Source organism: Bufo gargarizans, unplaced genomic scaffold (genome assembly GCF_014858855.1).
Source record: "Bufo gargarizans isolate SCDJY-AF-19 unplaced genomic scaffold, ASM1485885v1 fragScaff_scaffold_96_pilon:::fragment_2:::debris, whole genome shotgun sequence".
In the NCBI taxonomy this organism is placed as follows: domain Eukaryota; kingdom Metazoa; phylum Chordata; class Amphibia; order Anura; family Bufonidae; genus Bufo; species Bufo gargarizans.
Window position 1 is genome coordinate 693,193 of NW_025334192.1, and position 27,243 is coordinate 720,435.

Genomic DNA, 27,243 nt, shown 5'->3' on the forward strand with positions numbered 1-27,243 from the left:
GTAAACTACGGAGGTTTGAAAATGAACTGACGTAGTGAATGAGTACTTGAGGCGACTGAACATGACCTGAAAAATATGCAGGGCATTTCTTTCCCTTTTTTTTTTTTTTTTTTTTTTAAACACACGCATATATAAATATATATATATACACATACCTATATGTATATATATATATATATATATATATATATATATATATACATACCCCATCGTGTTAATACAACCTTCTTCCCTTTTTTTTTTTCCTGCCTAAGTAAAACAATGGCATAGGTAAGTAAATGTGTTTTCTCTTTTTTTTTTTTTTTTCCTCTTTCTCAACTGCAGTAGCAGGAGTGACCACCAGAGGGTGCTCATACTGAAAACCTGCTACACACTGTGTAGTGAGCTCCCCGTCCTGCATTCTCAGATGCGGCCACCGGGGGCGAATGGAGCCAGACAGGAAGGAGCCTGGGACGTCGAGTGAAGTGAAGCAAGCAGCCGGCAGCAGTATGAGAGGACACAGAGGTAAGTACAGCAAATATAACCAAATAACCTGCCTCACTAATGGCACGGCGGCCCGTGCCAGACATTTGCGAACGATTTCGGGACCACTCTGACCCCTGCACCCTGCCTATACTGCCGCGTGGGAGCCGATGCATCCAGGCAGTTCGCTCCGGTGCAGCGTGACTCCCCCTTACCTGGGGAGCCGGCGCTGCCGACCGGACTTTAAGCAACGGGCCGCTGACTGAGGCGGCAACTTACCTGGGAAGGCGGGCGAATGAGTTTGGATGTAGAAACGGTGGGCACAGCGCACGGTGCGAATAAGGAGCAGTAAGGCAACTGACCAGACGCACACGGATATGGCCACGATCTGTGTTGAGCAGACGTAGGATGTAGGGGAGGGGGAACAGAGCCTAAATAGCGTGGCATAGCCCCTCCCACAAATACAGGCCAATAAATCGGCCTTAAAACATGTCAGATTTGCAAAATTAGGCCTGGTCAGGAAGGGGGGAAATGGCCCGGATATGACGTGGTTAAAGAATGTGGTCCAGGCCCTGCGAGCAGAATTGAGAGAACTTCGGCTGGAAGTTTCACAGATGAAGGCAGAATCTCCCCTGCCTCCGGAAATGACCCCAGCACCCCGCGCCACTCCATCCAGGATAACTCAGGTGCGGGGGCACGTCAAAAGAGGGCCCCTCTGCTGGGCTTGTCAACAGTACGGCCATATGGAGACAGGAGTGTCTGCAGGCTGACGGCTTCCAATAACAGGGAGATGGACGTCCGAGGGATAGTCTGGATGCAGGTCCGACTGTTTGGGCAAGACATCGGCAAGAAGGGGGTCGTGCTGGTGGACCATTCGTCCCGGAAAGCAATGGATGTGACACTAGGTATGAATGTGCTGAGAGACCTAGACCATCAACTCTATGCCAGAGAAGGGCCGATGTATTGGCAATCAGCCGCCAGGCACTGGCCAACCCAGAAGGTTTTACAGCAGATGGTGAGGAGCTGTAGTCTACGAAAAAGCAACATGTCAGGTCGGCCCATTGGACACATGAAGGTACCGCGAAGGACACCGGTGAAGATCCCACCTCGACAAGAACAAATATTGACGCTGCAGGTGGGGGCTGGACGAAAGCTGAATGGACTGGAGCTTCTGATCGAGCCCGCTTACCAAGAGGAAATGCAGACTCGTCCACTGGTAGCCCAGGCACTCGCTATTGTGAAGGATAGATGTGTGCCTGTACACTGCCTTAACATTGAAGACTGCGAGTTAACCATTCCTGGGAATACCTTGCTGGCCAAAGTTTATATATTGAAAGGGATATTCTTCGACAAAGGGGCTTCATGCTACAGCCAGATAGGAGATCAGCCTGGACCTGTGCTGCAGAGGTCCATCAAAGGGAGACCCCAACAGCGAAGTGAAACTGACAAGTGATCATGGCCCGGATGGGGGTGGACTGCAAGACCCTGACTCCAGAACAACAGAAGTTGCTGGAAGACACCCTTTGGGGATTTCAGGAGTTGACTTTGGGTGTGCCTCCGCCATTGAGCACGAAATCTCCACCTGCGAGGCTGCACCAATCAGGGAACATTACCGACAAATCCTGCCTAAAATGTACCAGGAGGTGAAGGACATGGCGGCCAGCATGTTGGAAAAGCAGGTGATCCAGGAGAGTCAAAGTCCTTGGGCTGCTCCAGTAGTCTTGGTGCGGAAGAAAGATGTGAGTCTCTGGTTCTGCGTGGAATATCGGAAGCTGAATGTTTTCAGGGTACTCTCATGAATAAGCTGTACCAGTTGTTTGGGATAGAACGTTCCCGACCACCCGTATCACCCCCGTACGCAGTAGGGTTCACTAAACTATGTTTTTAGACATGTCTCTTAGCCTCTTCATTTTGGTGGTGAGCTGCTTCATTGTAGTTTGTCCTTACGCCCTTGCGCACCTTTGTAGCCATCATAGCTTATTCACAATGGTGCCATTGGTCCACTCACAATACACTTTCACCACAGCAGCACACGTACAGTTAACAAACTGTGCAGTTTCAGAAATACTGCCACTCTTGGTCTGAAAGCCAATAATCATTCCTTTTTGCAACTCTGATAAATCGCCCCTTTTACCCATGACAGCAACAAGGGATATATGTACCGACAGCCTATCATACACCTTATATACCCACCAAGCCAGCTCATGACAGGTGACTTCATTCATGAGCTACACGGTGCTAACATCGAAAGTAGGAAGTGGTCATAATAATTTGACTTGACTGTGTATCTAAAAGGCTAATAAACCCAGCAATGGGCTCCACGATGCTCCCAACCATAATGGGTTGTTATGTTATAACAGTTCTTTAGAACTGTTTGTGGCTGATTTTTTTTATTTTTTTATTATAGTTTTGTCTATGTTTCTATTTTACTATATTGTGCATTTTACAACCAGATCTTCTGTCTAAAAGATATCCAGTAGATATGATGGCGCATGCGTGCGGCTTGCAGGGTGGACATGCCTCTGTGAGCTCCGCTCCGACCGCTGATATTTAGCGACGTTTCGTCGGCTCCACAAGCCCTGAACATCCATGCAGGGGTCACAGAAGTCGACCCTCAGCAAGAGGAGACCTAAACTACCGGGTATGCCGGCTGCATCGCAGACCTTACCAGAGATCTTCAGGAACACGCAGCAATCCATCATGGCGGACAGGACAGTGTCCCCGACAAGCCCGGCTTCCTCTGTTGAAAGCGGACCGCGCATTGAACCTACAGCCTCACAAACAGGTCAGGCGGATCTTTATGCTAATATAGCAGCCCTCTTTCGCTCTGAACTTTCCCAGGCGGTCGCAGAATTCTCCCGCCAGATAAATGACTTGGGGAATAGAGTCTCGGACCTGGAGTCCAAGGCGGATGAGATATCAGATGCCATAGGCGCCGACAGGGAAGACATTGATTCCCATACTGCGCAACTGCATGCACTTGAACTAAAGCTTGAAGACCTAGAGAATCGGTCCAGGAGAGGAAACTTATGGGTCAGGGGCCTGCCCGAGTCCTTCCAGGACCTCTCTGCCACCATGGGCTCCCTATTCACCGCTTTGCTGCCTCGCACCCAATCTAATCAACTGCAGATGGACAGGATTCACAGGGCCCTGGGAAAACCGCGCACCCCGGACACACCCAGGGACGTTGTCCTTAAATTCCACCACCCTGAGGTGAGAGACATGGTTCTCAATGCAGCACAAAATATCTCAGACCTGCCTGGTCTCCCCCCCCTCTGTGCACCTATATGCAGACTTAGCTCCATCAACGCTGCGGAAACGCATGGAAATGAGGCCTGCGACCCAAGCACTGCAACAGGCACAAGTGCGCTACAGATGGGGGTTCCTTTTAGCGCTGTCTTTTCAATTGAACTCCCGCTCCTATAGGGTTCATACTCCAGCAGAAGGGATTGAAATGTTACACCAAGCCGGAATAGTGGAGGACCGCACAGAGAGACCGACGGCACCGCCAAGGCCCCAACGCCCAGGGTCTGTACAAAGGTTCCCACCACCGCTTCAGCAGCGAATACAGTCATGTGAAAAAATTAGGACACCCTTTGAAAGCATGTGGTTTTTTGTAACATTTTTAATAAAAGGTTATTTCATCTCCGTTTCAACAATACAGAGAGATTAAAGTAATCCAACTAAACAAAGAAAACTGAAGAAAAGTCTTTTCAAGATCTTCTGTAAATGTCATTCTACAAAAATGCCTATTCTAACTGAGGAAAAAGATAGGACACCCTCACATGTATTCCCTCTTAAATTGGCTCAGATCTCACACAGGTATATCACACCAGGTGCACATAATTAGTAGATCGTTACTCTGCATGTTGAATGAGGCTTGCCCTATTTAAACCTCAGACATTTAGTTTGGTGTGCTCCTGACTGTTGAAGTGAGAGTGAGCACCATGGTGAGAGCAAAAGAGCTGTCAGAGGACTTCAGAAAAAAGATTGTAGCAGCCTATGAGTCTGGGAAGGGATTTAAAAAGATCTCAAAAGATTTTGAAATCAGCCATTCCACTGTCCGGAAGATAGTCTACAAGTGGAGGGCTTTCAAAACAACTGCCAACATGCCCAGGACTGGTCGCCCCAGCAAGTTCACCCCAAGAGCAGACCGCAAATGCTAAAAGAGGTCTCCAAAAACCCTAAAGTGTCATCTCGAGAACTACAGCAGGCTCTGGCTACTGTTGATGTAGAAGTACATGCCTCTACAATCAGAAAGAGACTGTACAAGTTTAACTTGCATGGGAGGTGTGCAAGGAGGAAACCTTTGCTTTCCAAGAGAAACATCGAGGCCAGACTGACATTTGCCAGAGATAAAGTTGACAAAGACCAGGACTTCTGGAATAATGTTCTTTGGACAGATGAGTCCAAAATTGAATTATTTGGACACAACAGCAGAGGACATGTTTGGCGTAAACCAAACACAGCATTCCAAGAAAAGAACCTCATACCAACTGTGAAGCATGGAGGTGGAAGTGTCATGGTTTGGGGCTGCTTTGCTGCAGCAGGACCTGGTCAGCTCACCATCATAGAATCCACGATGAATTCTACTGTGTATCAGAAGGTGCTTGAAGAACATGTGAGACCATCAGTTAGAAAATTAAAGCTGAAGCGGAACTGGACCATGCAACATGACAATGACCCAAAACATACTAGTAAATCAACCAAAGATTGGCTGAAAAAGAAGAAATGGAGAGTCCTGGAATGGCCAAGTCAAAGTCCAGATTTGAATCCCATTGAGATGCTGTGGGGTGACTTGAAAAGGGCTGTACGTGCAAGAAACCCCTCAAACATCTCACAGCTGAAAAAGTTCTGCATTGAGGAGTGGGGTAAAATTTCCTCAGACCGATGTCGAAGACTGGTAGATGGCTACAAGAACCGTCTCACTGCAGTTATTTCAGCCAAAGGAGGTAACACTCGCTATTAGGGGCAAGGGTGTCCTATCTTTTTCTTCAGTTAGAATAGGCATTTTTGTAGAATGACATTTACAGAAGATCTTGAAAAGACTTTTCTTCAGTTTTCTTTGTTTAGTTGGATTACTTTAATCTCTCTGTATTGTTGAAACGGAGATGAAATAACCTTTTATTAAAAATGTTACAAAAAACCACATGCTTTCAAAGGGTGTCCTAATTTTTTCACATGACTGTAAGTCACCGGTGCCCTAACTATCCCAATGTGGTTCATCTCTCTATACTTACTGGAGATTGGGCCACTGACCCCCCATGACATGGTATCTCAGGTTGCCATTTTCTTGCTGTGTCTCCCATGCTGCCCAGATTCGATTTTTGTTTCTTTTCTGAGGAAAGTTCAGGTTATCCAGCAGGGAAACAGCGATTCGGACACATGTTGCTTTCCAGTTTTGGGTCCTCTTTTGTGGCACCGGGGTTAGATATCATCCCCCTGGCACCCACAACTGACCCACTTGTTTTTGCTGGCCATTTTTGGCGCAGCCATTTTTTGTTGTCTTAAAGCATTTACTGTAGATTTACTGTCATCAATGTATTCCAGTTTACGTGTTTTTATGGAGATCGTCACTTCTACCTTATTTAGTACAATGTGGTCTTTACAGTTAGGTATGCTAAGCAAAACCCTTTATCCTTGGGATTATGTGTAAGCTGTTGACGCATAATGTAAGGGGCCTTAATTCCCTGAGGAAACGCAAGATGGCGTTCACCTCCTACCTCAAGCATAGACCTGATATAATATGTCTATAGGAGACGCATTTTACGTCAACCTCCCATCCTGAATTTCTCGATTCCCAGTACACCAGGTTCTTTTCTTCCACGTTCCAAACCAAAAGCAGAGGAGTGGTCACCCTACTGCGGAACTCCTTCCCACTCCAGATAGCTAGTCATATCACTGAAGGGCGATATGTTATTTTACTAGGCGTGTTTATGGGACGGACTATGTGTATTGTGAATGTCTATGCTCCAACTAACGATCCGATCATTTTCTTCACTCGCATGCACCTCCTGCTTGAAACCCTAAGATAGTTGTTATGGGCAGGCGATTTTAATTTTGTAATGGATCCCTATTGGATCGCTCCTTGCCTCCTCACACCCCACTCTCTGCCGCCCAGGTTAAAAGAGTTCTAGAATCCCTCCTTCTTGCTGACTCCTGGAGAGAGCACAATGGTACGCAGAGAGGCTACACCTATTACTCCCCCGCCCACCACTTGTACACCCGTATCGACCTTATTCTGGTTTCCACATCTCTCCTCCCACTTCTGTCATACTGTAGACACCTAGTGCCTTCCTGGTCTGATCACGACATGGTCCTAGCCGACGTTACCCCATCTACTCCTACCAGTCGCCTTTTCACATGGAGACTCAATGAATCTTTACTGACCCGGCCGGCCATTCGTGATCGGCTCCAGGAAGATTTAAAAAAAAATTCTTGGAAAATACTGACCCAAACATAGATCCTGTCGTGATCTGGCTTTCTCATAAAGCCTTTATGAGGGGGCAACTCATTAGAGAAGCTTCACTTCTAAAAAGGGAAAGAAATGCTACTCTCCTAACTTTGGAGGCCAAGCTTAGTAGATTAGTAAGGGCCCATCAGAGGTCTCCCTCACTTTACTTGCTCAAAGAAGTGAGAGACACCAAATTGCAAATAAACCTGATTCTGTCAAATAATACAGAAAAAGCCCTAGTTGGACCTAGTTGGACCGCATCATATTATTACAAATATGCAAACAAACCTGACAAGATGTTAGCTCGCCAACTCAAAGCTAGACAAAAAATCAACCAGGTATTTCAGATTCGCTCACGGTCAGGTCAGGTGACTTCCAACCCAGAAACCATTTACAAAACATTTCACGCTTTTTACTAACAGCTTTATGCTAAACCAGGAACTGGACAGGGTCCGTTGGACGATAATTTTCTGACCTCCATTCCGCTCCCACAGGTGACGCCTGAGGCATTGGCTGATTTGGGTAGGGCGGTTATGGGGGAGGAAGTGGAATTTACAATTAAAGCCCTAAAATTGGGTAAAGCCCCTGGCCCAGATGGCCTTTCGGCCCTTTATTATAAATTTTTTTCTTCATTACTGATCCCCCATTTCACTAAATATTGCAACCATATCTTGCAAGGTAATGCCTCCCATCCTGACTTCCTAGCTGCCAACATTACAGTTATCCCAAAAGAGACCACCTATCGCCGTCTAATTTTAGACCGATATCATTGCTGAATCTAGACACAAAAATGTTTACATCCATCCTAGCCTGACGACTTAACAACCTTCTCCCCAGCCTAATACATAAGGACCAGTTGGGATTCATCCCTGACAGGGAAGCACCCGACAATATTCGGAAAATCCTTAACATGATACACGTCTCTAATAAACAGGTTACTCCATTAGCCATTTTGGCCCTCCACTATGGGTATTATATATGGATATTAGAGGTCCATTTTTGCAGGCAGTCAGGTCCCTTTACTCCATCCCGGTAGCCTACCTTAAGCTCCCATCTATGCACCCTGCCCTCATCCAGATCCTCAGGGGCACACGTCAGGGCTGCCCCCTCTCCCCAGCTCTGTTCGCTCTGGCAATGGAACCCCTCGCCATCCATATCAGGACTGATCAGAATATCACGGGGCTCAGGGTGGGAGGTACTGAATACAAGCTCAGCCTGTTTGTGGATGACCTCCTTTTGTCCATTACAAACCCCCTTATCTCCCTCCCAAACCTTCTTCAACTTCTGAAATCTTTTTCGGCAGCCTCCGGGCTTCAGATCAATCATAAGAAATCAGAACTTTTGTTGTGCAATACCTCCCCGTCACTAAAGTCACTTCTCTCACAAAACTTCCCGTTTCCGCATCTGCCCTCACATATCTCGTATTTAGGCACTGTAATATCTTCCCAACTGCACATGAAGTACAAGCTAAACTATATCCCATTATACCGTACAATTATGGAAGACCTCAGAACCTGGAGTTTTTTTCCGGTTTCTTGGATTGGTAGGATACACATAATAAGAATGGTAGTCCTGTCCAAGCTTTTATACCTTTTTCGAAACCATTCCAATACGCATTCCCAATAGAGATCTCCAAAGCTTACAAAAAGATGTAATGAGATTTACTTGGGGCAACAAACGTGCCTGCATTTCCCGGGCTACTATGTGTCGACATAAATCATAGGGTGGCCTCTCGGTCCCCGACTTTGTGAAATATTACAAAGCGGCGGGACTAGCTCAATTGTTCCTGACACATTTGAAGCCGGAGGCACACCCCCTATGGGTCTCATTAGAGCAATCTCTCCTCACCTCTTGGTCATGGAGAGCTCTGCTTTGGACCCATTTTAGCGGTCCATCACTTTCTCCCTGTACAAGTGGGGACTATTATCTAGACTTTACGGGATGCTTAACGCTTCACCAGAAGGAGTTAAGCTTCCATACATGGTAGAGTGGGAGAGGGATATGCAGGAGGAATATTTTCTATCCAGATGGCATCTTCGTTCCCAGACCGTAACCAAAAAGTCATGGAGAATTACTCTGACAGAAACCTCCATAAAAGTCCTTCACAGGACCTATCTTGTACCATATAGACTGCATCGTATCTACCCCACTATGCTTTAGGGGCTGTGATGTGGATGGTACGGTCTATCACATTTGGTGGACTTGCCCCCAAGTTCGGCAATTTTGGACCAAAATCTGTCGATTGTTTTCCTCAGTGCTAGGCTGTACCTACCCGCTAACTCCCTCCCTATGTCTCCTATGGGACAAACTCTCCTGGTTGACATTCTCTAAATTCAAATTGTCGCAGCACATACTATTGGCTGCCAGAATCCATATTGCTTTCAAATGGAGATCTGACGTCTTGAGTTTCCAGGCGGTAATAGATAGAATTAATAGAACCCTTCTATACGAGAGACTTTCAGCCATTCATATGGACACATTCGAAACCTTTGAAAAGTTCTGGGAACCCTGGGTGTCCCCCTCCCATTCTGTCAAAAAGGCCTTGTATGAACGAATTCAGGTACTCGAGGCCTATAGACCGCATGACCACTTATCACTGTACTATCACATAACAACATTACCCTTTAGTTGACCGTTGCTTGATCTCCTACGGTTACTGTTATTGTAATTCCTTGATTTTGCTTATTTTCTGGGCAACCTGTATGCTATATGTATGCTTTGTTGCATTTATGATGCCTTTTTCTTCAATAAATCTTTTGAAACATAAAAGATATCCAGTATTCAGATAATAAGAATTCATTGTCACAACTTTTTTTGCTGCACAGTTCTCATCTCATCTTCGTTGTCCTAGTGAGTAAAAAGGGGCCAGTCATGCCTTCTGATAGTTTGCCTCCCACTTCTTCAATCATTATTTCAGGCCATTGAACTTGGCACACAGGCTGGTGTGGTACAGCAGAGCGGGATATAATGAGGCTGCCGGTCTCATGTGCTACTTTAAGCAGACTTTTGTTTCCAATTCTTCCAGGTCCTGCCTGTGTGTGGAGGGGTCTGTCAGGCCACCCCCCATACAATGAGGCAGCATGAGGGGCAGCGGTTAATGCAGCAGCTGGAGTGTGAAGACTATTGACGGCTGGAGGGTGTAAGCGTGTCTGGGGAGCAGGCGTGTGCAATGGACAGGGGTGCAGTAACCATGAAATTCCAGGCTCCTGTTTAATATTCTGTACGACATCAGGACAATTATATCAACTACTTCTAAAAGTTTACTCAGCAAGAAATCAAAGCTGGAAACACTTGTTAGGGCCCATGAAAACTGGCATTCATTACTCTGTTCCTCAGTTATGCCCTGGAAGTGCCACTTAGCCTTAGGCCTCAAGCACATAAGCATATTCAGGATCAGAAGGGATTCTTTATGGAAAAGTTATCAAATATGTAGCTTTTTTAGTCTATGGGTCAATGGCATACATAAAAGATAGGCGTCCATTATCCTGCTAGGTTTTGGCAGGAGGGAAATCCTATGGGAATTCCTGGGGGAAATTCTGCACCTCTTGTTTGGACAGACAGCAGTGTACTTGCCACCTAGAAAGATGAAAGGACTTTGTTGGATTATGGGCCCTATGTGACCGTAATCCGCACAACAGCCATATGGTCTACCTCTATAGTACTGTATACAGGGAGTGCAGAATTATTAGGCAAGTTGTATTTTTGAGGATTAATTTTATTATTGAACAACAACCATGTTCTCAATGAACCCAAAAAACTCATTAATATCAAAGCTGAATATTTTTGGAAGTCGTTTTTAGTTTGTTTTTAGTTTTAGCTATTTTAGGGGGATATCTGTGTGTGCAGGTGACTATTGCTGTACATAATTATTAGGCAACTTAACAAAAAACAAATATATACCCATTTCAATTATTTATTTTTACCAGTGATATAATATACATAATATAACATCTCAACATTCACAAATATACATTTCTGACATTCAAAAACAAAACAAAAACAAATCAGTGACCAATATAGCCACCTTTCTTTGCAAGGACACTCAAAAGCCTGCCATCCATGGATTCTGTCAGTGTTTTGATCTGTTCACCATCAACATGCAGCAGCAACCACAGCCTCCCAGACACTGTTCAGAGAGGTGTACTGTTTTCCCTCCTTGTAAATCTCACATTTGATGATGGACCACAGGTTCTCAATGGGGTTCAGATCAGGTGAACAAGGAGGCCATGTCATTAGATTTTCTTCTTTTATACCCTTTCTTGCCAGCCACGTTGTGGAGTACTTGGACGCGTGTGATGGAGCATTGTCCTGCATGAAAATCATGTTTTTCTTACCTTGCAGACTTCTTCCTGTACCACTGCTTGAAAAAGGTGTCTTCCAGAAACTGGCAGTAGGACTGGGAGTTGAGCTTGACTCCATCCTCAACCCAAAAAGGCCCCACAAGCTCATCTTTGATGATACCAGCCCAAACCAGTACTCCACCTCCACCTTGCCGGCGTCTGAGTCGGACTGGAGCTCTCTGCCCTTTACCAATCCAGCCATCTGGCCCATCAAGACTCACTCTCATTTCATCAGTCCATAAAACCTTAGAAAAATCAGTCTTGAGATATTTCTTGGCCCAGTCTTGACGTTTCAGCTTGTGTGTCTTGTTCAGTGGTGGTCGTCTTTCAGCCTTTCTTACCTTGGCCATGTCTCTCAGTATTGCACACCTTGTGCTTTTGGGCACTCCAGTGATGTTGCAGCTCTGAAATATGGCCAAACTGGTGGCAAGTGGCATCTTGGCAGCTGCACGCTTGACTTTTCTCAGTTCATGGGCAGTTATTTTGCGCCTTGGTTTTTCCACACGCTTCTTGCGACCCTGTTGACTATTTTGAATGAAACGCTTGATTGTTCGATGATCACGCTTCAGAAGCTTTGCAATTTTAAGAGTGCTGCATCCCACTGCAAGATATCTCACTATTTTTGACTTTTCTGAGCCTGTCAAGTCCTTCTTTTGACCCATTTTGCCAAAGGAAAGGAAGTTGCCTAATAATTATGCACACCTGATATAGGGTGTTGATGTCATTAGACCACACCCCTTCTCATTACAGAGATGCACATCACCTAATATGCTTAATTGGTAGTAAGCTTTCGAGCCTATACAGCTTGGAGTAAGACAACATGCATAAAGAGGATGATGTGGTCAAAATACTCATTTGCCTAATAATTCTGCACGTAGTGTATATACCCATCCTATGGGCAAATGCTAATACTATATATTAATGTAGAAATATTGAACCATGCTCTATCAGAAGCATGTAGCCTGAGTCCTTTACCATAGACAACAATAGATACCTTAACATTTAAATCAGTGGACATTCAGATCCACTCATGTAGGTCAGGGTGCATGACTTGCCAACTGCAGCCTGCAATGCAAATCTGTGTGGCCTCCAATCATCTGGACACATACATACAATTCTGTGTCTGGTGGCGGCGTACGTGTAGTTTCTATGTCAGAGTGAAGAAGAGCGTCAAATAGCAGAGACATGCAGGTATTCTAATGGTCTACTGTGTGGCCATGTTGAAAAATTGGTACACAAGGGTATTTTTCTATTGCCGTGTGCATGGAACCTGATAGCTATCATGTGTGTGGTCAGATTCATGCTAGGTTTATGCTGGGAGTGCAATGCATCACCTAATCAGGTCAATGTAAATTTTAGAATAAATTTACAAATTTAATACAAAGTAAAATGTCCACAGAACTACTTTCTACTGAAAAACACAATTAATACCTCATATATACTGTACCAGAGACCACACCGTGGATGAAGAACAGCAGGCCTACAGAGGTGTAACAGGTAATCCTGGAGTCATCTCAGCACTCACTACGTCTAGTAGGGGCTACCTCGCCTACATGAAACCCAACCTAACATGCAGTAAAGTGCATTAATGCAGAGTCCTAGAGTCTTCTACATGACCTCACTGCCTTCTACCCTGATAGTTATGTGCTTGCAATATACTTATCCAAGTAAAGCTGGCTTATACATACAAATCAGACCGATATCACAGATATTGAATTCAGTCTGATTTGTCTGTTTGACCTACAGATATTTGGTTAGTGTAGAGGCAATTCTCATGTTATTCATCTGTTAAGATCATCATCTAACAACCTTTCTATTACCTACAATGGAGCTGTCCTTCAGATATGCTCTACAATCATATGCTTTTCCGGTATAATCAATGTGATTGGCAGACAGAATTTTTATGCACGACAGATCAGTTTTCTGATTTGGATATCTACACACCAATTTGGACAGAAATTGGTTTAATTAGACAGAAATTGGTCGCACATCTTTACAAAAGCACCTTAAACTGAATGGCCACAAAGGAGTTGTCTAGCATGCTTTATCTGTTGTCCAGCTTGCTTTATCTGTTAAACAAAAATATATTCACTTGCTTACTCACACTCCATTTCAGCTGCCTGACTCCCGTCTGGGGTCTTCTGGTCCCTGTCCTGTAAATTTACGGATGGACAGGTTCACATGCACCACTGCAGCCAATGAATGGAGACACGTGATGCATTACAAGGGTTTTCCAGGGTCCTGATATTGATGACCTATCCTCAGAATATGTCATTAATATCCAATAGATGAGGCTTCAACACCCAGCACCCGAACCAATCAACTGTTCCTTCCAGCCTCCAGTGCTGAAAATAGCATTTCAATGGAGCAGGAAGCACAGCTCCGTTCAAAGTGTAGTGACTATGTTGGGTTACTGCAGCTCATCTGCCACTGAAGTGAATGGTAGCTAAGTTGCATTAACCGGGCACGGCCACTGTACTTTAATGGGGCTGTACTTCCTGTTCCATTCAAAGTGTTAGTTCCAGCACCGGACGTTGCAGGGAACAGCTGCTTTGTGGTGGTGTGATGTTAATTACCTAAACTAAGGATAGGTCATCAATATCCGGACCATGGCAAAACTTTAAAATCTCTGGTTTTTCTATGCTTAGAAAGTCCTAATGAGTGATTGACAGGTTTCCCTGTATGTCTGGATAGAGAGATGTTGATGAGAGCTGTTAAGTAGGAGTGGAACCGCCCAATGGACTTTTAAGCATAGAATGAGCAAGGATTTAAATGTATAAATTACAAGTTATAGAGCAGGAGGAGCTGAGAATATACAGGGGTGTGTGCTGTGCAGGTCTTGATATCCCCTGCTTTACTGGCGGATGTGCCTAATTTATGGCGAGGTGCAGGCCTCATAATAAATTATGTGCATTTTCTAGCAGCCCAATTGCCTAAACTGAAATCTATGGCAACTCCAAGCTGCCGAAGATTTCTGTCTTAATTTATGCCAAAGAACTGGCATAAATGAATCTTTTCCGACAAAACTATGGGGAGAATTTATCATTTCCCCCTACACCAGACTTCTGTTGAAAAAAAGTTGCAAACCCTGTGGGTTATCACAGGGGATATCATAGACCTGCACAGCACATGCCGGTCTTGATAAATCTCCCCCTGTATCTCCTCAACAACTTCTGCTTTATAACTTGCTGCTCAGAGATTGGACTTCATGTATAATGTGATATGTATCCTTAATCATTTAATTGCATAGTAATGCCAAAATTGGAAGCAAAAAAACTGCCAAAATTCTAAAAAAATATTGGGCAGATTTACTTATCCTGAGTAAATGTAGACAGTGGCCTAAATTTAATAGTATGACTGCACCTGAATTGTAGCATACTGTGTGGCAAAATTTGGTGCATTTTGGCACAATTTGATACAGTGAGGAACAGAAGTATTTGAACACCCAGCAATTTAGCAAGTTCTCCCACTTAGAAATCATGGAGGGGTCTGAAATTCACATTGTAGGTGCATTCCCACTCTGAGAGACAGAATTTTTTTTTTAAATTCAGGAAATCGCATTGTATGATTTTTAAAGAATGTAGACCCCCCAGGGGTGCTGCAGCTTGCCCCCCTGTCCCCCCTCCCCCCCACAACTTTTTTGGGGTGCAGGCAGTTTTTTTTTTTGTGCGTACGCTGACTGTGGCCGGCACTCTTAGTGTCCGGCCACTGTTAGTGCATCGCACACCCCACCGCTGATCAACTTCGGACGGTTGATCAGCGATTTTTTTTATTTTTTATTTCTTCACATTTTTTCCCCTTTTTTTAGTTCGTCTTTTTTTTATTTTTTTATCTGTTAGGTTTAGGGTGAGTTCGCGAACACCCGTGCCCCCACACACATGCACACCAAATAAAGATTTACACGCACGCGCACACACACATGCAGACACACATTCCCCTATGGCCTGCCGGATGTTCTCGAGGAGGCATACGCCCAGCTTGCCTCTGTGTCCGAGAGTCCCAGTGAGGATGGGGATGACCCCACTTTCCTGCTGTCATCCGCGTCCTCCTCATCATCTAGCGATGATGATGAGCCCCCAAGGCAGCGGAGACACTGCCAGGCGGAGCAAGGGGACCGCCATGCTAGGGACCTTGTGGCCCACCCTAGTACGAGCAGCTCTGTGGCTATTACTAGTTTTCTGGCCCACCAGTTAAATCCACCGGAGCCCCCTGCTGGTGAACTTGTCCGGTGTACCCCAGAGCGTTATGAGCCCGTGATTCCTGATTTTGAAGGCCAACCAGGAATCCAGATTTCCACAGTGGGTTTCACTGAATATGACTTTTTTAGTATTTTTTTCAGTGACCACTTTGTAAATCTAATGGTGGAGCAAACAAACCTGTATGCTCAACAGTTTGTTGCTCAACACCCGGGCTCCTTTTTGGCTAGGCCCAGTGGCTGGACGTCGGTCAGTGCAGCCGAGATGAGGACATTTTGGGGCCTCGTTCTGCATATGGGCCTAGTCAAGAAACCTAGTTTCAGGCATTACTGGAGTGGGGACATCCTCTACTAGGCCCCACTTTACAGTACGACCATGACACACTCCCGGTTTGAGGCCATCCGGAAATGCCTGCATTATTCAGATAATGCAGCATGTCCCCCCCCAAAGGGGATCCTGCCTTTGACCGCCTGTACAAAATCAGGCCGGTCATCGATCACTTTGGGGCCAAATTTGTACAGGCCTATGTACCTGGAAGGGAGGTTGTGGTTGATGAGTCTCTCATTGCGTTCAAGGGGAGACTCCTTTTCCGCCAGTATGTTCCCTCTAATTGGGCGAGGTATGGCGTGAAGCAATGCGGCCTCCCTACCTACCCCCTCCAGGTACCTATCCCCAGGGGTGAGACCCGTGCCCTTACCACTGGAAACCTGTTGCTGGTCAGATATAAGGACAAGAGGGATGTCCTTGTACTGTCCACAATTCATGGTAACGGCATCACCCCTGTCCCTGTGTGAGGTACCACGGCAACGGTCCTTTGATCAAGTCCTCAAGCCATATAACGCCATGCGCAAAACCTGGGCATGGTACAAAAAAGTTGCGGTCTGCTTGGTACAGGTTGCCTTGTACAACTCTTTTGTGCTGTCCCGGAGCGCTGGCAACACAGGGACATTCCTTCAGTTCTATGAGGCAGTCCTCAAGGCCCTGATCTTTTCTGACCGGGAAAGAGCAGCCCGGAGTACCTCGGGAACTGAAGGCGCCCGGATCGTCCCTGGCCAACACTTTCCAGGTGTGGTCCCCCATACTGGAAAGAAGGGACGGACCCCAAAAAAGTGCAGAGTGTGTCACAGGAGGGGGATACGGGAGGACACCACTAATCAATGTGACACGTGCCCCAATCATCCGGGCCTATGCATTATTGGTTGCTTCAGGGAGTAACACACTTCCATGGAGTACTAAATTTATATCCCAATTTAGCCACTGACAATCGGATAAAAAACTGGTTCTCAGACTTTGAGACACTAAAACAAAAAAAAATGTATATTATTTAGTAAAACTAAAATAAATAAAAAAAAGTTGACATATTAGGTATCGCTGCGTCCGTAATAATCTGCTCTATAAAAATACCCCCCTTAACCCCTCAGATGAACACGGTAAAAAAAAAGTCTTTTTTTTTGTCACCTTACATCACAAAAATTGTAATAGCAAGCGATCAAAAAGTCATATGCCCCCCAAAATAGTGCCAATAAAACCGTCCTCTCATCCTGCAAAAAATGAGCCCCTACCTAAGATAATCGGCTAAAAATGTTTTTAAAAAAAAGGCTCTTAGACTATGGAGATACTAAAATGTTTTGTTTGTTTATAAAAAGATAATATAGTGTAAAACATAAAAAAAAAAGTAGACATATTAGGTATCGCCACGTCCGTAAGAATCTGCTCTATCAAAATACCCCTCTAACCCCTCAGATGAACACTGTAAAAAATAAAAACTGTGCCAAAAAAGCAATTTTTGGGCAAATTTTCCATTTAAATCCGTTTTTTTCCAATAAAAAAGTAAGGGTTAACAGCTAAACAAAACTTTATATTTATTACCCTCATACTGCAGTTTACAGAAACACCCCATATGTGGTTGTAAACTGCTGTATGACCAAACGGCAGGGCGCAGAAGGAAAGGAACGCCGTATGGTTTCTGGAAGGCAGATTTTGATGGCCTTTTTTTTTTAGCACCATGTCCCATTTGAAGCCCCCCTGATGCACTCCTAGAGTAAAAACTCCATAAAAGCTACCCCATCTAAGAAACTACACCCCTCAAGGTATCCAAAACTGATTTTACAAACGTCGTTAACCCTTTAGGTGTTCCACAAGGGTGATTGACAAATGGAGATGAAATTTTCAGAATTTCTATTTCTGGTAACCTTGCTTCACAAAAATGTTATATATAGACAAACCAAAAATCATATGTACCCTAAAAATAGTCCCAACAAAACTGCCACCTTATCCCGTAGTTTCCAAAATGGGGTCACTTTTATGGAGTTTCTACTCTAGGGGTGCATCGGGGGGCTTCAATTGGGACATGGTGTAAATAAACCAGTCCAGCAAAACCTGCCTTCCAAAAACCACACGGCGCACCTTTCCCTCTACGCCCTATTGTGTGCCCGTACAGTAGTTTACGGTCACATATGGGGTGTTTCTGCAAACTACAGAATCGGGGCAATAAATACAGCATTTTGTTTGGCTGTTAACCCTTGCTTTGTTACTGGAAAAAATTGATTAAAATTGAAAATTTGCCCAAAAAATGAAATTCTCAAATTTCATCCCCATTTGCCAATAACTCTTGTGCAACACTTAAAGGGTTAACAAAGTTTGTAAAATCAGTTTTGAATACCTTCAGGGGTGTAGTTTCTTAGATGGGGTCACTTTTATGAAGTTTCAACTCTAGGGGTGCATCAGGTGGGCTTCAAATAGGACATGGTGTAAATAAACCAGTCCAGCAAAATCTTCCTTCCAAAAACCATACGGCGGACCTTTCCTCTACGCCCTACTGTGTGCCCGTATAGTAGTTTACGGCCACATATGGGGTGTTTCTGCAAACTACAGAATCGGGGCAATAAATATAGAATTTTAATGTAAAACTTGGATAGGGGGTCACTCAAATATCAGGCAAACACACAATATTATGTATCCACACTCAACTTTATATTTGTGCATAAAAACTACAATAACAAATGCAATTTAAAACATGTCATAAAACACATACAAAAATATGTTAAAATATAAACCGCTAGATCCAAATATCTGTAGGTGCTATGACCGCAATGGGGGAATGGATGTCCCAAATAGCAATACCGTCCAGATTAATTCAAACTGTCATTTGGGGCTGAAACAAGATCATTCTTCCATTTGCACTCTTTAAGAATAGCTAACAGGGAGTGCTATTGATTACTAGTTCGTTGTACGTTACCACGTCTTCATCCGGTAGTCGCCGGTGTGGTATTCATACCAGTTCTTCGGTTAGGTGAAGTCTCCCGCTCCTCTATGCAAAGCACAGCGATGTAGCACAGCGATGTAGCAGGACCTTACTGCTGTGACCTTCCAGGACCTACGTGGCGTCCCACGTGGTTCACTGCTTGGTCATGTGCTGCTGACGTCTTCTGCGCGGAGATTCAAATCACCTGTATCCGAATATTTGGTAAGTTCATACGTGAATAAAGTTCATGGTAACATAAAAAGCTCCTGCTTCGATAATCCCTCACTGTTATTCCCAAACGCGTTTCGGGGGTGAACCCCTTCTTCAGTGGTTAAAACAGTGGAGACAGAATGTCCTCTTTTATATTGTCCATACTTAAGACATGTGGGTTGGGACATTGGATTAACCAGGTGAGGGATATCTTAAAAAACAGGGAGACACAGTCTCAAGGATTGGACTCTATCTTTTTGTGTTATAGACTTCAACTCCATACAATCTTGTATCGACAGATCTCTGTATCGAGATATATTTCAAGTTTCATAGTGGTATAATATAGTATAAAACCGGTCAAGGGGTATATAAATAGTATACAGACCCTAAAATATGTAAAATAGGAAAAAACGCATATGCGGTTTTAGTGCGTTTTCAATGCGTTTTTCCGAATTTTTCTAAAATTGAATCAGAGTAATAAAACAGGATACATTTGTGATTTAATACCTTGTACACACTCAAATAAAACAATATATATACATTTTCACTTTTATCTTCATTATATCCCAAAAAACTAGCATATTCGGCTTTTATCATTGATGTAGATAAATATATAGATGGAACAGAGGAGTTGAGCTGACGGGAGAGAGAGATCTGGGTGCTGAAAAACAGCCTGACACAGATGTCCCTGTCCCACCAGGCCAACGCCCCATTTATAAAAAAACAAATAGTTCCATATCGGCATTTAAGCCTCTTGGTAATAGAGTGTCGAATTCAAATATTCTCTTAGATTCCATCCTGGACATCTGGAGGATATGATTGCCCCCTCGCCATATATTTAAGGCTTGATGGATCACTATCATGGTAATCTTTATAGTGTTTAGATAGCGTATGTAGTTCATATCCTTTCTTTATACTTGAGATATGCTCCGACACTCTTTTCTTTAAGGTTCGCTTCGTTCTGCCGATATATTGTTTATGACACGGGCATTCAATTAAATATATGACATTGACTGAGTCACATGTCAACCCCTCTCTTATATCCATTGAGAAAGAATTTTGAGTTGATTGTGCCTTTAGTTTTTTGGGGGGGAATTTGGTACTTTTACAATTGGAACAACTTTCACATCTGTGAAAACCACTAAAGGATAACCAATTTTGTTTCCCTTGTGTGGTATAGTCCTTCTTTTTCACAGAGGGAGCGACTTTAAGGCCCAAATTTGGCACCCTTGTATATGTAATTTGGGGTGTGGTAGTTAATAGTGGTCCAACTATTTTGTCCCCAAGCAAGTGATGCCAGTATTTTTTGATTATTCTCTCCATGCCTTTATATTGGGCATGGAATGGTAAGATCATCCTTAAAAAAATATAGCATTTTGTTTGGCTGTTAACCCTTGCTTTGTTACTGGAAAAAATGGATTAAAATGGTAAGTTTTTGCCAACAAATTGAAATTCTTAAATTTCATCCCCATTTGCCAATAACTCTTGTGCAACACCTAAAGGGTTAACAAAGTTTGTAAAATCAGTTTTTACCTTGAGGGGTGTAATTTCTAGAATGGGGTCATTTTTGGGTAGTTTTTATTATATAAGCCTCACAAAGTGACTTCAGACATGAACTGGTCCCTAAAAATTGGGTTTTTGAAATTTTAGCCTTGTAACATCCCCAAAAAATGTAATATCATTTCCAAAATGATTCAAACATGAAGTAGACATATGGGGAATGTAAAGTAATAACTATTTTTGGAGGTATTACTATGTATTTTAGAAGTAGAGAAATTTAAACTTGGAAATTTGCAATTTTGTAAAATATTTTGGTAAATTTGGTATTTTTTTTATAAATAAAAATGATTATTTTTTACTTAATTTTACCAGTGTCATGAAGTACAATATGTGCCGAAAAAACTATTTCAGAATGGCCTGGATAAGTCAAAGCGTTTTAAAGTTATCACCACTTAAAGTGACACTGGTCAGATTTGTAAAAAATGGCCTGGTCCTTAAAGAGTTAAAAAGTCCACCTCTACTCCACTCATTAATCTAACTTAGTAGCACCTGTCTGAGCTCTTTAAAGACACCTGTCCACCGCACAGTCAGTCAGACGCCAACTACTACCATGGACCAAAGAGCTGTCAAAAGACACCAGAGACAAAATTGTGGACCTCTGTTGTGGAATCATATATGAAGTGTATACTTGCTTGTATTATAACTAACAGTTTGCTTGACAAAATGGCCCCTGAAGTAACTGCCAACTCCCTTACTAATCCCTTACTAAACACTTTACAAATATTGCTGACTTTTGCTATTATGATGTCATACGTGTGATACGTGTGATACGTGACCATTGGATAGTAATGTGACAATGAGATCAATTAGCTGAGTCATAAGGTTCCCCTTTTCTGCTATATAAACCCTTGTATAACGAGAAATAAACGGAACATCTAGCATTGACTTCTCTGTGACAGTCTGTGTGTGATTTCTTTCAGCGTACGTATGCCTACTATTTGATACCTATTCGGAGCAGCACATTAACCTAGCCTGACTATTGGATCAGAACCAGAATCAGAACAGTTGGCGCCCAACGTGGGGCCTGAAGGATTGGACCTCCTTCTGGCATACCCCCAGAGACTGAACCGGGAGAGACAAGCCAACGGACACCGGGACCGCGGTCTTAATAAGAGGTGAGAAAATATATTCATCTTACCTATCTGTGTCCCTTGGCCTAATCTATCCATATTCGTTCTAGGGAGGGGTGCACCGGCAGTGAGGCATTCTCAGGGGCATGAGAGTAAGAACCCCATTGTATTGATAAAGCTTGATGTACTGTATTTTATTATTTTTATTTGTATGGCTGGTTTCTCTGTGAGGAGAGGCATAGACTGACAGAACAACCGAAGGAAGTCTCCCAAAGTGCCTACATTGAGGGGTAACCCTGGTGTGTAACCCCAAGAAATAGTAGAAGGGAGGGAGATGGCTTGCTGATAACCCGTGTGTGTGTTAATCTCAAGGTCAAGGCGTTTGTTTGTCAGTGTCTGTGCTATCCAACTATCAGAGATAATAAGTGAAGGCTCCAGAACGTGTTTTTGCAAAATGGGTAACCAAAAAAGTGTCCCGAAGGGCTATTGTTCACCTCAACAGTACGTGGCGGACCGGAGAGGAAGATGTCATGTTAAAGGATTAAGCAAGTTAGAAAAAAGTTATGATATTGCAAAAGGAGGTATATTGTGTTCCGCTACATGGCAGACGTTGTTGACTGAAAAGAGGGGCAAATTGAAAGATGACAAGTTGATAGATACAGTTAGGGTGTGGCTGAACTGTAGCAGAGAATTTGAAAAGACAAAAGGAGATGTAATGTTTGATGAAAAGTCAGGACGGCATTACATCGGCCTGGCCCAGTCTTAGCGCGGGAACAGCCACCGCCCTATAATGGCGCCGCTGAGAGGAAAAGGGGAAGTTGGACTTGTACAGTGTGTGGTCAGCAGAACCCTGCCTCCCGTGATACGTGCTTAGCCTGTGGTGCTCCACGCCCACATGACCACACTCTTTTAGCTCCCCAGCACGTCCCACCAGTCCCGGCAACGGCGCCATCTTGTCCTCAGCCAACGCCCAAGGCCGGACTTGTAATTTCCCCCAAACTTGCAACTTCTGTCATGCCCCAAGTCACTACTATATACCACATTGTAAATCCTGGCGGCACCTACATGCCACCCAGTCAACCCATAGTACCTGCTCACATGATGATGGGAGGAAATGGCTCAGATCAGGAAGATAAGGATGGAGAGGAACATAAAGAATGTACAGGGGAAGAGTCACTGAAAACAGTGGACTATGCACCTGACGCAGGACAAACCCCAGTACATAGGATGCCGCCGCATCTTGTGCCCTTCTCTGATATTTCCCCAGGTAGCCAGGATGCAAGAGCAGCGAAAGACTCTTTCCAAAGCCAAATTGCACAGTTGCAAAGAGAATTCCATACCTTAGAACGAGGAAATCTTGAAGTTTTAAAGGAGGCATTGTTAAACACCCGCCCAGTCGGGCCACCTAAGTATGTGTCCTTCACCCCCCAGAAGTTGTTCACCATAGTGAACCTCATGCCAGACCCAGATACTCACCCTATGCCCTTTTATAGAAAATTGTCACAAGTATATCAAACATATGGGTGTACTTGGTCAGACTTGCAAAGTATTGTAGAAAATAAGACTGGTGAATATTCTTCACTTATAATGGATCATATACGCCAACCAGATCCTCCTGGAATGAACTTTGACACTCGAGACTCAGAATCCAGCAGCCATTTCATTCAACAATTGTATAACTGGGCGAAGGATAAATTAGCAGAACAATCCACCACCCTGCAAGATATGGTACAGGATAAAGCAGAGTCAGTAGAGAAGTTTGTTCAGAGAGTTAAACAAAGCTATAAAGATATGGGATTCAGTCCAAATGAACTTGTGCACCTGAGACTTCTGGCCCGATCATTTGTAGATGGCCTTAGGCCAGACCTGAACAAAGCTCTTGTTACCTGCCGCCCAGAATGGAAATCATTAACCTTAGAAATCTTAGAACAAGTTGCGAAAAGGGCTGGAGAGCAATACCAAGAAAACCCGCACAGCAGTTATGGCTGTCCTGACGGGGGGAGAAAGAGAGGAAAGGCCCCCGCCCCGTGTCTGTTATGGGTGCGGCAAGCCAGGGCACATAAAGAGAAACTGCCGCTCCAGACATCTGTGGCCAGCAGACCAAAGCCAAAGAGGAACTCCTCCTTCATGGCTAGCTCCATCCCAATAGGATATTGGCAAACCAGTGTTGCTGGGAGGGGACACCCCGTGTATGGCAGTCTCTGCCCCTCCTGCTGCCCCCGCCCCTCGAATCACCCTCGATGTGGCAGGGAAGGAACTCTCATTCCTTGTAGACACTGGTGCAGCCCGCAGTGTGTTATGTGAGACTACCATACTCCCTTCCTGGCTCACAGATATACATTTACCCTGCTCTGGTTTAGAAGGGGTCACCCAGCACAACCCTGTTACTAAGCCTCTCATGATTACTCCCTCCACTAAATCCCAAGGCCAATCCCCGCAGTTGCATCTACCCACTGGAGTAATGTCACAATTTGTTGTGAGCCAGACATGCCCTTTTAATTTATTATGCTCAGATTTTCTTCAGAAAATGCCAACATCCAATTCAAAGAAAATGGTACAGTTGTCCTAGGTACAGCACTGTGTCCTGAAGAAACCTGCCTCCTGATGGCATTAACAGCCCAGCCCTCTGAATCACCCGAACAAGGGGATACGTTGCAAAGCATTTTGCACCTCATCCCTGATACCCTTTGGACCAAAGGTCCCCAGGACATTGGGCGTCTCAGGGTCCCGCCAATCACTGTAACCTTGAAGAATCCCAACTTACTACCATACAAAGCACAATACCCTCTCTCCATTTCCCAGAGAGATGCTATCACCCTCCAGATACAGGCTCTTCTTGCAAATGGGGCTATCAAAATTACCACCTCACCATGTAACACTCCCCTATATCCGGTCAAAAAGAAAAAGGAAAAAGGACAGCCTCCTGTATATCGCATGGTCCAAGACCTCAGAGCAATCCATGAGGCTACGGTCTTTGAAACCCCCCTTGTCCCAAATCCCCACACCTTGCTTGCTAGCATTCCTCCTACGGCCACTATCTTCACAGTCATTGATCTGGCAAATGCCTTTTTCTCATGATGACTCCCAATTTCTCTTTGCTTTTACACATGATGGAAAACAATACACCTGGACGGTTTTGCCTCAAGGAGCTCAGAATAGTCCTTCCTGCTTTAGCAAAGCAATGGCATCCATCTTACAACCATGGCAAGCAGATCACCCAGAGGTGGAACTCTTACAATATGTGGATGATTTACTCCTTTGTGCTGACTCACACCCCGTCTGCCTGGACTCATCTACCTCACTTCTTCAATTCCTGGCAGATGCTGGGTGCAAAGTCTCATGTTCCAAATTACAGTTGTGTCTTCCAAAAGTTGTTTTCCTAGGCCACTGCATTTCACAAGGCAGCAAGCATCTTACGGATGCCAGAAAGAAAGCAGTCTCAGACATCCCACTGCCAGATACCCCTCACCAACTGCAAACCTTTCTGGGACTAATTTCGTACTGTAGGCCGTGGATCCCTGATGCATCCGTTCTGATGCAGCCACTATATGACTGCATACCCCGTGTTGCTACTGTTCTTTTCCAAATGACTGCAGAAGCCATAGAAGCATTCGAATCTCTCAAAAAAGCCATTATCACTGCCCCAGCTCTTGGCATCCCTAACTATAAACTTCCCTTTCGCCTTTATGTCATGGAACGTCAGGGTCATGCTACAGGAGTTCTCACCCAGAGCCATGGGGGTCGTAATAGACCTCTAGGCCACTTTTCAAAACATCTAGACCCTGTAGCCAGAGCCACCCCTTCCTGTGTCAGGGCCGTTCATGCTGCTAGTTCCCTTCTAAACGCCACCGCTGACATTATCCTAGGACACCCCCTCACCATCATGGCTCCCCATGACATCTCGGCTATCCTTTAACAGACACAACCTAAACACCTCACTGCACAATGCCACCTCAGACTTCAGTGTAGTCTGCTTCTACCAGATAATGTCACCATCCAGAGATGCCACATCCTCAACCCGGCTGCACTCCTTCCTCTCCCAAGGGGGGAGTATACTGCAGAAAGAGATTATGTGGACTTTATTGCTTTACAAGCAGAAGAGGATCTCCAGGAAGAGGAATTATGGACAGCTATTGACTCACCTAATGAGGAACCAGATCATGATTGCATTACAATGATGGAAGCTGAAGTGGGAACACCACCATCAATACAAGATACTCCTTTGCAAAACCCACATTGGACACTGTTTGTGGACGGTTCAAGGTATGCCGATGACAAAGGGAAATTCCATACAGGCATGCCAGTCATTAGTGAGTATGAAGTGCTGTGTGCAAGGCAATTGCGCCCAGACCAGTCAGCACAAGAGGCTGAACTCATAGCCCTTACTGAGGCCTGCCTCATAGCAAAAGACTCCACTGACAACATCTACACAGACTCCAGATATGCCTTTGGGGTAGTTCATGATTTTGGAATAATATGGAAGGCCAGAGATTACATTACAGCCACAGGAACTCCAATTAAACATGCTTTAGCAGTAGAGGCTTTAATGGCTGCAGTACTCATGCCCACCAAAGTGGCAGTAATCAAAGTAAAGGCGCATACCTGTGCTGACACACCAGAAGCTAAAGGAAATGCTTTTGCTGACCAAGCAGCCAAACAGGCAGCAATGGAAGAGGAAAGAGCACAGCCAGATAAAATCATGCTGGCACAAAAGGATCTCAAACAACAAGAAGTATCATGGGATCTACTGAAACAGATGCAGAAGCAAGCTACTCGCTCAGAAAAGGAAACCTGGCTAAAGGTTGAAGAAGAATCCGGGCTTTGGACACAAGGAAAGAAAGTGTGCTTGCCTAGAGCGCTCTATCCTATAATTGCCTCTGTGGCCCATGGACCCACTCATCAATTTAAGACAATAATGAAAGAGCTCATCGATAAAATATGGGAAGCCCCAGGAATAACCCCTGTTCTGGTGAAGTATGTCCAGTCATGTCTAATCTGTGCCCAATGCAATCCCGGTAGGACTGAGCCTACGCCCAAAAGATGTCTCCCAAAAGCCTTATACCCCTTCCAGAGGATCCAGATCGATCATATCCAGATGCCAATGTGCCAAGGGTTTCAATACGTGTTAGTAGTGGTAGACATGTTCTCTGGGTGTCCAGAAGCCTACCCCGTCAGGAATCAGACAGCAACAACTACTGCTAAGAAATTGATACAGGAAACTGTCTGTAGGCACGGGGTACCTGAGGTCATTAAGAGTGATCAGGGCCTAGCATTCACTGCTAACCTAACCCAAGAGGTCTGGAAGATGGTAGGGTCACACCTGGCATTCCACACCCCCTACAGACCCCAAAGTAGTGGCAAGGTCGAAAGACTGAACAGGGTATTAAAGTCAAAAATGCTGAAAATGACTAGGGAGACAGGGCTCAACTGGGTTCAGTGTTTACCAATAGCACTCTTTGCAGTCAGGCACACTCCCAAACCTCCCCACAAGCTGACTCCACATGAGATATTGTTTGGGTCAGGACCTCGGATGGGGCTGTACTTCCCACAACAATTGCAAATGCATTATGAATCTATTGCAAAGTATGTGATAGCTTTGAGCAAACAGTTGTCTAACATCCATGCACAAGTCTCTTCTTCCATTCCAGATCCTGACTCCCTAGAAGACAGCCACACTCTGAAACCAGGAGAGTGGGTAGTGGTCAAG

At 44.5% G+C, this 27,243-nt stretch overlaps 1 long non-coding RNA gene across 1 annotated transcript; it reads left to right on the forward strand.

The window, feature by feature from the left end:
• Positions 1 to 386: 386 nt before the first annotated feature.
• On the forward strand, positions 387 to 27,243 carry LOC122922866. Its single transcript, XR_006387201.1, has 3 exons — positions 387 to 504; positions 21,387 to 21,581; positions 27,185 to 27,243. It is a non-coding gene; the product is annotated as an uncharacterized LOC122922866 (long non-coding RNA).